The 11,732-nt window shown below is 38.9% G+C and overlaps 1 non-coding gene across 1 annotated transcript; it reads left to right on the top strand.

Annotated features, from left to right (window-relative positions):
- Window positions 1-10,722: 10,722 nt before the first annotated feature.
- On the top strand, window positions 10,723-10,829 carry LOC127108787 (small nucleolar RNA R71). Its single transcript, XR_007796300.1, has one exon. It is a non-coding gene; the product is annotated as a small nucleolar RNA R71 (small nucleolar RNA).
- Window positions 10,830-11,732: the final 903 nt, after the last annotated feature.

The following is an 11,732-nucleotide window of genomic DNA, read 5'->3' as shown; positions in this document are numbered from 1 at the left end:
AGTATGATTAGAATTCAATTCAAAGAAGTATTATGAAATGGAGTTTGAAAAATCAAAGGCCTAAAGCCTAGGTTTCTAATTTTGAAAAGAGATGAGAATGTTTGCACAATATATGTCACAGTTTTTTGAATTAACATGTGAAAAGGGAGTTTTGAAAATACACACAAAAATGGAAGGGTGAGGAAGTAAAACTTCTTAGATGTCCACCTCTTGAAATCATATGGAAGATGATTCAAGTGTATCCTTTGGAATGAGGCAACAAAGCAAGTAAGCAAATGAACAAAGCAAGGTGATACCGGATGCCAATCAATGGACTTAAACCAATCTCACAAACAAAGGTGGATACCGGATACCAATCAATAGATTTACACCAATCTCCTAAAACAAAACAATGATACCAGATGCCAATCAATGGACTTACACTAGTCTCACACCATATCATTGGAACAACTGCCAAGTAATGGACTTATGCTTGTCTCCTCCATGGACAAAGCAAAAATGCTATAAAGCAAAGTTTATGAAATGATATACAAATGATGATGATAAATGCACTAAGACACACTCAAGCAGACATGCACAGATGAATCAAGTAAGCAGACAAATCAATTCAGTTAGCACACACTATATACAAGCAATTAGGCTCAAGCAAGGTTAGACTTTACAGTCAACTGGAATGGGGTAAGTTGTGCTCTTAACCTTAACATTGAGAGTTAAGGTGAAGCAAATGAAATGGAGATGAGGGGTGTGCCTCATAGCTCTTATCCCTGGCCTGGGAGAGCTTTAAACAATAGAATGTGTGGGAGTTCAGAAAGTTGGAACTCTTCTCCACAAATGATTTGACTCTATAGGATCTTGGGTTAATATCCACAATGCATCAACATGTTATGTGAGCAAAGGGATGACACACCGAATAGTAGGAGATGGACTACACATCTCTTTTATCTACCAATTGCCTCAATAAGAGGACTTTTCCTGCTTGGCACAAAGAGTAAACAATCACAAGCATTGCCTCTTAAGGAGGACTTCAGACAGGTGCCTGGCCACATAACAGGCCAGGTCTTCCAGACTACATGAAGAAGAGAAATTATACCTAAGTGGTTAAGCAACCAAGCAAAAGCAAGTTCAAAATGAACTTAAGCAACTAATGTACCTGAAAACAATCCAACTCAATCAGTATACAACTCAAAAAGTCAAACAGATAATCCAACAGTCAACAGACAATACACAATCAAACAAGCAAGGCTACAATGTGCAAGGCACAAGCTCAACTCCAATGAGCTAAAAGCGTCCTACAAAACAAGTTAAGGTTAGTCAATATCAATCAAATAAACAAACTCAAGCAATGTGAATTAACTCCCTTATGGCCATGTACTTCTTAACCTGAAAACAAGCTCAAACATGAGAAGCAAACCACTAGGTCAAGGCCTAGGGTCAAAGAAGGAGAAATAATCCAAAACAGAACATGAAAATTGACATGAATCAAACTCAAACAATTAAGAATATAATCCAAAAGGTCTCATGTCAATAGCATCAACCAAAAGAATTTCACAATCAAGACATGTCAAGATAGGCAAGTTGAAAGCTCATTGAAGCAACAGAATGAACAAATGCACATTAATCCAAAAATGGTTCAATAAATTCCAAGAAAAATCATGGCTAAACAGAACACATCATATGATCAACACACCAAAAATCAAGGCATTTGAACAAGTTTAAGCATGGAAAAGAAATTCATCAGGCAAGGTAATCACAAACAAACTCAATTGAAGCACAATTTGATGCACTAACTTAGCACAAGCCTAAAACAGAATGGACAAATGATAAATGATCCAAACCAAAGCCACAATAAACTTAAAAGTGTCTAGAATCAATGTGCAAAATTTCAAGTTCATATGATAAAGCATAAGCATTTCCCAAATCATTGAAGTTCATGACTATTCAAAAATTCAACAAGGGTCAACCAGCAAAGAAAATCTCAAACAAATCAGAAATGGATCCAACAATTCCACAAAAATTCATGATCAATCCTAACATCCAGAAGAAACATCATGCAAAAAAATCAAATCATTTGGCATTTATTTGGCATGGGAAAGAAAATCAACAAATTGAGCAAGCAAAGGTGTGACACACATTGACACACCTACATTAAACAGATCATATCTCAACAACCAAAAATGCAAAAAATGCAAACTCAAAACCAAAAGATCAAGAAAAGAGTCTAGTTTAAGCATGTCAATTTTCAGATTCATTGGATCAACCATCATTATTTCACAAAGAAAATGGCAAGCAAGGTACAAGATAGCATATGCATACACAAACCCTAGGCAAAAACATTTTTCAACCATGCACAAATTCTGGAAAAATAGCCAAAACAAAGTAGACATCATGAGGAGAACAATGCAAAAAATCTCATGTCATTTGGATGATTACTTATGGAGTTATGGTTTTTTAAGTGAAGAGAAAAAATAAAAATGAGTGATGAAGCATGAATGTGAATGGATGAAGCATATGAAATAAAATGCAAAAGGATTATTTGGATTTGGCTGAGCCAGGGATCGAAGCCGGTTATATTTTGAATTGTGGCGCTCAATACATGAAACGCGCCGTTTCATTAATCACATGTGGCAAAGGCAAGCGTTCACAGCCAATCAATGTGCCAAGCAGACACCACGTGGACCAGTGCATGATCATTAACAGAAAAACACATGCAAAACGCGGTTATGAAGATCAAACCAGTTCTGGAAATGCAAAACCCTAACATTCATACATGTTCTTCGTGTTCATAATCCTCAAGAACAAACATCCACAGAAATTCACAATGAGCACACCAATGGACTCGTCTTTCAACATACAACACGGATCAATGATTATTTTGCCCTAATTCAACCTATGTTCAAAGTTTCGAGCAAGAAAAGTTTCACCTATCAAACTTATAATCATCACAACTACTTCATTTCTGCATGGATTTCATGGATCTAAAGTTCAGTGTGATCAGCATTAAAGGATCTACAACATGCATACATCAATTTTATGAATTATGAGCATCGAATTCTGACCTTAATGAAGCTACAGAAGTGAAATCATTCAATTCAGGTCCTGGAAAGCTGAAACAGATGATCTCCAATGCTTAGATGAATGAATGGATGAATAATAATAGCTCAACAGTGCTTGATCTCGCTTGAATCTTCAACTGCCATGGATGAGCATAAACTTCAACAGCTTCGAATCTTGATGAATTCTCCTGGATCTTGCTTCCAAAATGCTCTTCAATGTTCCTATGTGATGAATCAACCAAGAACTAGGCAATGCTTTTGCAGAATTTTGATGAAAAGTTTGAGAGAAAATTGGAGAGAAATTTCTAGATCTGAGATTTGTGAATTGTTATTTTTGAATTCTGTTAGGATTATGATTATATATGCCCCCCTAATGATGCTTGTTAATCATGCTTAAGCTAATGCCAAGGGATTAGTGAAATTCAAGTGTTTTTGCAAATTGGCCAAAGCACCCTTATATGTGTAATGCAATGCTACAGTGCTCGAATTCTGAATTAAATCCACTTCAAATGTTGTTAGGAAGCCAATGCCAATGCTAGAACATGAAAACAATGCCTAATTTTTGAATTTGGAATTTCCCTCCAAAATTCAAATGAAAATGCCAAAATTTTTGTGATCAAAATGCATGGTATGTGATGCATGTTTTGGATAGTTCATGTCAAGAGAGGAATGTTGCAAAAAGAACCACCTCATTTGGCCTTATGGTTCACAAGTTATGCAAGTTTGAAGTTCAAATTCATTTGGCCATGATTGATCCATATCTTTTCAACCACAAATGAGAAATTCATGTTCTTGGACTTTTTGGAAAGGTGAGAGCAAAATCTTCAACTTTCATGTTGGACAAAATTTCATTTGGAGCTTTCTTGATGATGTAATCTTGAGGAGAATACCTTTCCATTTTTGGCAATTTTGAATTACAGGTCACTTACTATTTTTGGAAAGTTTTCATCTGACCTCAAATTCTTCATTGTTGATGTTTGAAATGTCAAATGAGACTTGTATGGACATGAATGAGGTCTCTCTAACCATCTCCCACCTTCAAATCCATGATTGGATGCACAGTTGACTTGTGTTGACTTTTCTAGGGTTTCAGTTGACCTGGCTATGCTCAGATGAAATTCAAGCCTCTACCACTTGGGATTTTGATTCAAAATGATGTCATGGTTCATATGAGCTCTTGTGAATGATCATGGTGCCCAAATTCTCAAGAATGGCCACCATCTATAGCTCAATGACTGCCTGTGACTGCTTGACCTAGTATTGCTTCATCTGCAAGTAACAAGGTTAGATGACATATTTTTGTACTTTTGGTTAGTAAACAAATGAAAAGCAATGATATACAAATGCAAAACATGCTTGGTGATCAAGAAACAAATCTCAAAAGACAATCCACCCACAGGGAAGGAGGCAAGGTGCACAATGATCCTTGAGGCAATGATATGATATGATATGATGCCATGAGGGATCTTAGGGACAAAATTGGGGTCTTACAGTCACTACATCCATAAAGTTGTGGAACTCCATGCCCAGGATGCTCAGTTTGCCACTCAGATTGGCGACGTCTGTCTGAACAACTTCGATGGCAGCAACATGATCGGCGAGAGGTGCAACAGGTATAACTGGCGCATGTGATTCAATGTCAGAGAGATAATTGTCATAATGATCATAGATTTGGGGTGTCTCTAAAGGAGAAGGTTGTGCATATGGTGGTCAATCCAAATCATAGAGCCAATTGTTCCTATCATGTAAACTCGTCCTAGGGTTTGGCAGGGTAAACAGGTGTACTACTTCACGGTTAATTAGAAATTCGAACACATCTGGACCTAGGTTCCTAATGATCCCGATGTTGAAGCAAAAGCCGATATTCATTGGTCGTATTCCACCTAAAGGGGTGAGCCTGATAAATGGTTGTCTCAGTCCGATGGCATTTGCTATCATGGTCACTAAGCCTCCTACTAAGATTGTTCCATAGTCCTCCTTTTCTATACGGTACAGGTTAGCTATCACGAATGTAGCAGCGTTAACAGGTATGGCCTGTGATGTACAGTACATTATAAAGAGTTCGTCTTTGGACACAAAGGTTCTGTTTTGTTCCTTTCCAAATAAGGTGTGAGCTAGGATCTTATGAAAGTAATGAATCACAGGGTTATGGATGTTCTCTGAATGCATAAGGTCTGGCTCGGGATGGTCGTTTCCTGTGATGCTTCCCCAAAAGAGATCTAATTAATGGTCTACTAGACTGTCTTCCTGGGTAATGGTAAAGGTATCAGGGCCATTAGCGCATCCTAGGAGTTCAGCCATTTCTCTATGGGTGTAGTGGTAGTCATTATCAAACAACCTAAAGGTGATTAGGCCTTTGTTAAATCCCATACCATGGTTTGGCAGGTACACTAGGGAGCTTAGGAATTCTAAAGTCAACCTACTCTAGGAACTAAATTTTCTTTTGATAGCAAAGGTGTCCTAGCCTAGTTGATTAATTAGGAACATAACACTGTCTCTTATACCTAATTTGGTCATGGTGCGTTCATCTGGGTATAAGGTTAGTGTCATTTCTCTCTGAGCTAGAGCCTCAAAACGTCTCCTTTGAGCTCTGCCTCTGAAAACTATATCCATGTAATCTACTTGTTGTATTGTGATAGTCAGTAGCTAGATAAAATCAAGTAGATAATAGCATTAAGTTAGTAATGGTCAATAATACAGAAAGGTACCGATTAACTTTATGAGAAATAAGAAAGAAAAAAGAAATGAAAATTAAGCAGTAGTAATAATTATAAATTTGGGTAATGAAATTAAATAGTTAAAGACAAAGTGTGGGTTGTCTCCCATCAAACGCTTTGTTTATTGTCGTAAGCTTGACAGAAATAGGATATGCGTTATTCTTTTGAATGAGCGCGAAGCTCTGCAAGCTTTAGATTTGCAACGAAATCATTGTTATCAATGTTGTGGTAATGTTTCAAACGTTGGCCGTTTACTATGAATGGTTCGCTAATTTTTCCTTTTATCTCTATTACTCCATTCGGAAAGATATTGGTAATTTCGAAAGGACCAGACCATCTAGAACGAAGTTTTCCGGGAAAGAGTCTGAGGCGGGAGTTAAACAAGAGTACTTTATCGCCTTCCTTAAACTCTTTCCTTAATATGCGATTGTCGTGCCATTTTTTTGTTCTTTCTTTATAGATTCGGGCATTCTCATACGCATTTAGTCTAAGTTCTTCTAGTTCGTGGGTATCTAATATTCTTTTTTCTCCTGCGGAAGTATAATTGAGATTAAGGGTCTTAATGACCCAATATGCTTTATGTTCTAATTCTACCGGCAGATGACATGATTTTCCATAAACTAGCTTGAAAGGTGTGGTTCCTATTTTCTGGTAATTTTGAGGACCAATCTTTCCTAGAGGTGGCAACTGTCTTTTCTAAGATTTGTTTAATTTCTCGGTTTGAGACTTCTAATTGCCCACTCGTCTGTGGGTGATAGGGTGTTGCTACGCGGTGCCAGACTCCATATTTCAGTAATAGCTTTTCAAAAATCCTTGAAATAAAATGAGAGCCACCACCACTGATGACAAGTCTCAGCACTCCGAATCTAGGGAAGATTATTTGCTTAAAGAGTCTAATTACCACTCGTGTGTCGTTTGTTGGAGAGGCTATGGCCTCAATCCATTTTGATATGTAATCGATCGCAACAAGGATATACTTGTTAATAAAAAAAGAATATGGAAAAGGTCCCATAAAATCGATTTCCCAAACATCGAAGACTTCTACTTCCAAAATGCCTTTAAGCGGCATTTCATCGCGTCTAGGTTTGTTGCCAGTGCTTTGACACCGGTCACAATTTGTGATCGCGATATGGACATCTTTCCACAGAGTGGGCCAAAAGAGCCCGACTTGCAAGATCTTAACGCAAGTCTTCGAGGTGTTTGCATGTCCTCCATAGGGAGCAGAATGACAGTGGGAGATTACGTTTTCTACCTCATCTTCGGGGACACATCGACGGAAAATGCCGTTGGCGCCTCTCTTGAAAAGTAGAGGCTCATCCCAATAGTAGTGTTTAAGATCGTGGAAGAATTTTTTCTTTTGTTGGTAGGTCAAGTCTGGCAGAAGCACGCTAGCTGCTAAGTAGTTGACGAAGTCAGCGTGCCATGGTAGTGTGGTCTGGGTGTAAAATGCTTCCACTACCTCGTGTGTTTTGGTATCCTTATGGGTTAACGCATCTTTAGCTGTATTGCTTTCCAGTTGGGCTATGAGTATTTCGTACGGAAAATCATCGTTTATAGGCACTCGTTCAGGTTCAATACCTTTCATTCTTGACAAGTGATCGACCACGACGTTTTCAGTGCCCCTTTTATCTTTGATTTCTAGGTCAAACTCTTGTAATAGTAAGATCCACCTTAGGAGTCTTGGTTTGGCGTCTTTTTTGTTTAACAGGTACCTAATTGCAGCATGATCGGTATAGATAATTATCTTTGCTCCTACTAGGTAGGAACGGAAGTTATCCAGAGCGAACACTACAGCTAAAAGTTCCTTTTTTGTGGTGGCATAGTTCATCTGTGCAGGGTCTAGGGTTCTACTTGCATAGTATATTTCATGAAGTTTCTTATCCATTCTTTGTCCTAAGATTGCGCCTGCAGCATAGTCACTAGCGTCACACATGATTTCAAAGGGTAATCTCCAATCGGGTGGTTGCATGATAGGTGCGGTAATAAGGGCTGTTTTCAGTTGTTCAAACGCCGCTAGGCATTTGTCGTCAAAGATGAATTCAGCGTCTTTCATCAATAATCCAGTCAGTGGTTTGGTGATTTTTGAGAAATCTTTAATGAATCGCCGGTAGAAACCGGCGTGTCCTAAGAAGCTTCGTATTTCTCTTACGGTTTTCGGAGGCTGGAGGTTTTCTGTAACTTCTATTTTGGCCTTGTCAACTTCAATCCCCTTGTCTGATACTATGTGTCCGAGCACGATTCCTTGTCGAACCATGAAATGGCATTTTCCCCAGTTTAGCACGAGGTTCACTTTTACGCATCTTTTTAGTACCATTTCAAGATTCGATAAGCAGCCTTCAAAGCTCTGTCCGTATACAGAGAAATCGTCCATGAAGACTTCCATGATGTCATCTATGAAATCAGCGAAAATTGACATCATGCATCTTTGGAATGTTGTGGGAGCGTTACACAGACCGAATGGCATTCGTTGGTAGGCGAATGTACCATAGGGGCATGTGAAGGTCGTTTTCTCTTGGTCATCGGGATGAATAGGAATTTGGAAAAATCCCGAATAACCTTCTAGGTAGCAGAAGTGAGAATGCTTAGCCAATCTTTCAAGCATTTGATCGATAAACGGTAAAGGAAAATGATCCTTCCGAGTGGCTTTGCTTAATTTTCTATAATCAATACACATTCTACTTCCGGTAACCACTCTTTGTGCTATAGATTCTCCTTTTTCATTATTCACAACTGTGACGCCTCCCTTCTTTGGTACGACATGCACTGGGTTGACCCATTGACTATCGGATATCGGGTAGATAATACCTGCTTCTAACAGCTTTTGCACTTCTTTCTTTACTACATCACTCAGAATGGGATTTATCCTTCTTTGATGTTCTCTAGAGGTCTTACTGTCTTCCTCTAGCATTATGCGATGCATGCATATGGAAGGACTTATTCCTTTTAGATCTGAGATATTGTAGCCTAAAGCAGTGGGGTATTTTCTCAAAATGTGTAGAAGCTTTTCAGTCTCTATCTGCCCTAAGTCTGCATTTACTATTACAGGTCGCTCAAGTTCATTGTCTAGGAATTCGTACCTTAGATTTTTGGGTAACGTCTTAAGTTCTAGGGTTGGTTTCTTTGGGCAAGGCATATGATCGGGCGTTAGTGTTAGGCATTCGCTTAGGCTGTCATCTTGGTATTCCTTACTTAAATTTTCATCTTCAAAAGTAAGAGGCCTTGGAATTTTCAGTATTTTGGAGTATGATGTTTGTTCATTCTCCATCTCTCTTATGTATTCGTCGATGATATCTAGTAGACAACAGGTATCGTCTATAGCTGGTGCCTTTAGGAATTGCGTCAAAATGAATTCAACTTTTTCCTCTCTAACTTCAAAGGTTATCTTGCCTTTCTTAACATCTATAATAGCCCCGACTGTAGCTAAGAATGGTCTTCCTAATATGATAGGGATGTTGGAATCCTCTTTTATATCCATGATTATAAAATCAGTAGGAATATAGAATTGTCCTATGCGTACCAGAACATTTTCTAGCATACCTACGAGAAATTTAATAGAACGATCTGCAAGTTGTACGGACACTCTCGTAGGTCTTAGTTCTCCCATTTTTAGCCTTTCACATATGGGCAAGGGCATTAAACTAATACTGCCTCCTAAGTCACATAGTTCTTTGTCGATGACAAACTTTCCGATTACACAGGGTATGGAGAAACTACCTGGGTCTTTTAGCTTAGGAGGCATATTATTTTGTATTATGGCGCTACACTCAGCAGTAAGTGTAACCGTTTTGTTATCCTCTATCTTCTTCTTGTTAGATAAGATTTCCTTGAGAAACTTAGCATATAAGGGCATTTGAGTGATGGCTTCCGTAAAGGGTATTGTGATATTCAATTATTTTAGAAGCTCTACGAATTTTTTAAATTGTCCTACAGTTTTAGATTTAACAAGTCTTTGAGGATAAGGGATATGGGGTTTATACGGTGGTGGAGGCACATAAGGTTCTTCTTTCTCTACGACCTCTTCGTTTTTATCTTCCTCTTGTTCATCTTCCTTCTCAGTTACCTTACCTGGGTCTTGGTGCATGGATGGGTTTTGAGTTCTAGGGTCGGTCAGTCCGTCTAGTTCTGTCCCATTTCGTAGTATAATAGCATTTGCATGACCTTTCGGGTTTGGTTGCGGCTGTCCAGGAAATATGCCTGTAGGAGTAGCAGTAGGTGCTTGTTGTTGAGCCACTTGCGAGATTTATGTTTCCAACATTTTGTTGTGGGTGGCTAATGCGTCTACCTTGTTTGCTAACTACTTCATTTGCTCACTAGTGTGTATGTTTTGATTTAGGAAATCCTTATTTGTTTGGGCTTGGGTAGCTATGAAGTTTTCCATCATTATTTCTAAGTTTGATTTCCTAGGAGAATTTTGAGTATTTGTGGCAGCTTTATGATATCCTGGTGGTACAGCAAGTGCTTGGTTAGGTGCATACAATGCATTATTGTTTTTGTATGAAAAGTTAGGATGGTTCTTCCAACCTGGGTTATAGGTGTTTGAGTAAGGGTTTCCTTGAGCATAGTTCACCTGGTCTGTGGAGGTTCCTGTCAAGAGTTGACATTCTGGTGCAATATGCCCTTGAACTCCGCATATCTCGCAGATTGGTGCTACGGGAGCCACGGTGGCTGCTGGTGTTATGGTCAAGCTATCTATATTTTGAGTCAGAGCATCTATCTTGGCGTTGACACAGTCAAGAATACTTAATTCGTACATGCCGCCCTTCGTTTGAGGTTTCTTTATAAAGGTTCTTTCGCTTCCCCATTGGTAATGATTCTGGGTCATACTTTCGATGAGTTGATATGCCGCATTGTATGGTTTATCCATCAGTACGCCACCTGCGGCGGCGTCTATTGTCAATCTTGTATTATACAAGAGACCGTTGTAAAAGGTATGGATGATCAACCATTCTTCTAGACCGTGATGTGGACAAAGCCTCATCATGTATTTGTATCTCTCCCAAGCTTCAAAAAGTGATTCATTATCCTTTTGTTTAAACCCATTTATTTGGGCTCTTAGCATAGCCGTCTTACTAGGTGGGAAATATCGGGCTAAGAAGACTTTCTTCAACTTGTTCCACGTAGTGGCAGAGTTGGATGGTAGAGACTGGAGCCAAGCTCTAGCTCTATCTCTTAATGAAAATGGTGACACCATTCGCTTTCACTGTGTCTGTGTATTGCAAAAATACTGACAAGTGTAGGTTCGGGTCCTCTGTGGGACTACCTGAAAATTGGATTTGCTGTATGACTGACAACATCGAAGGTTTTAGCTCAAAATTATTAGTCTCGATGGCAGGGGCAGCGATATTGTTATGTGGTTCATCCTGTGAAGGGATTGCATAGTACTTAAGAGGAAGATTTTGCACTCCTTTGGCTATCTCTGGTTGAATAACTGATTCAGAAGTAGGGATGTTAAGGTCAGGAAGATTTAGCTTGATACGATGTTCCCCTATCAAGTCTCGTATCCGGTGTTCTAATCTAAGATAATGCTCAGGTTCGTCGAACTGTAGCTTTAATTTCTCGCCTTGAGAGCGAGTACTTGGCATACACTCGACAAATGTAGAAAGGGAAAAAGAATTGTTTGCCTTAGTCTATACTTGGAAACACTGGAGTTACGATATCAACTAATTAGTCCCCAGCAACGGTGCCAAAAACTTGATCGCGACTTAGTAAGTCTATGGGAATCGTGACTGCAAGTGCACAGTCCTATCGCGTAGTTTTAAAGATTATCGAACCCACAAGGACTAATAATCGAACGTATCATGGTCTAATGTTGCTATGTAAATCTAAGGCTGATGATCATTCTAAGATTGGAGGGATGAAGAGAAATAACTGTAACGTAAATAGAAGATTAATAAAGATATGCGATAAAGGGATATCGGTATGTAACACATCAAACTTCGGGGATTCGATATATAGTTGGTGT

This window comes from Lathyrus oleraceus, chromosome 7 (genome assembly GCF_024323335.1).
Source record: "Lathyrus oleraceus cultivar Zhongwan6 chromosome 7, CAAS_Psat_ZW6_1.0, whole genome shotgun sequence".
Taxonomy (NCBI): domain Eukaryota; kingdom Viridiplantae; phylum Streptophyta; class Magnoliopsida; order Fabales; family Fabaceae; genus Lathyrus; species Lathyrus oleraceus.
This window is presented reverse-complemented; position numbering and strand designations above follow the sequence as displayed.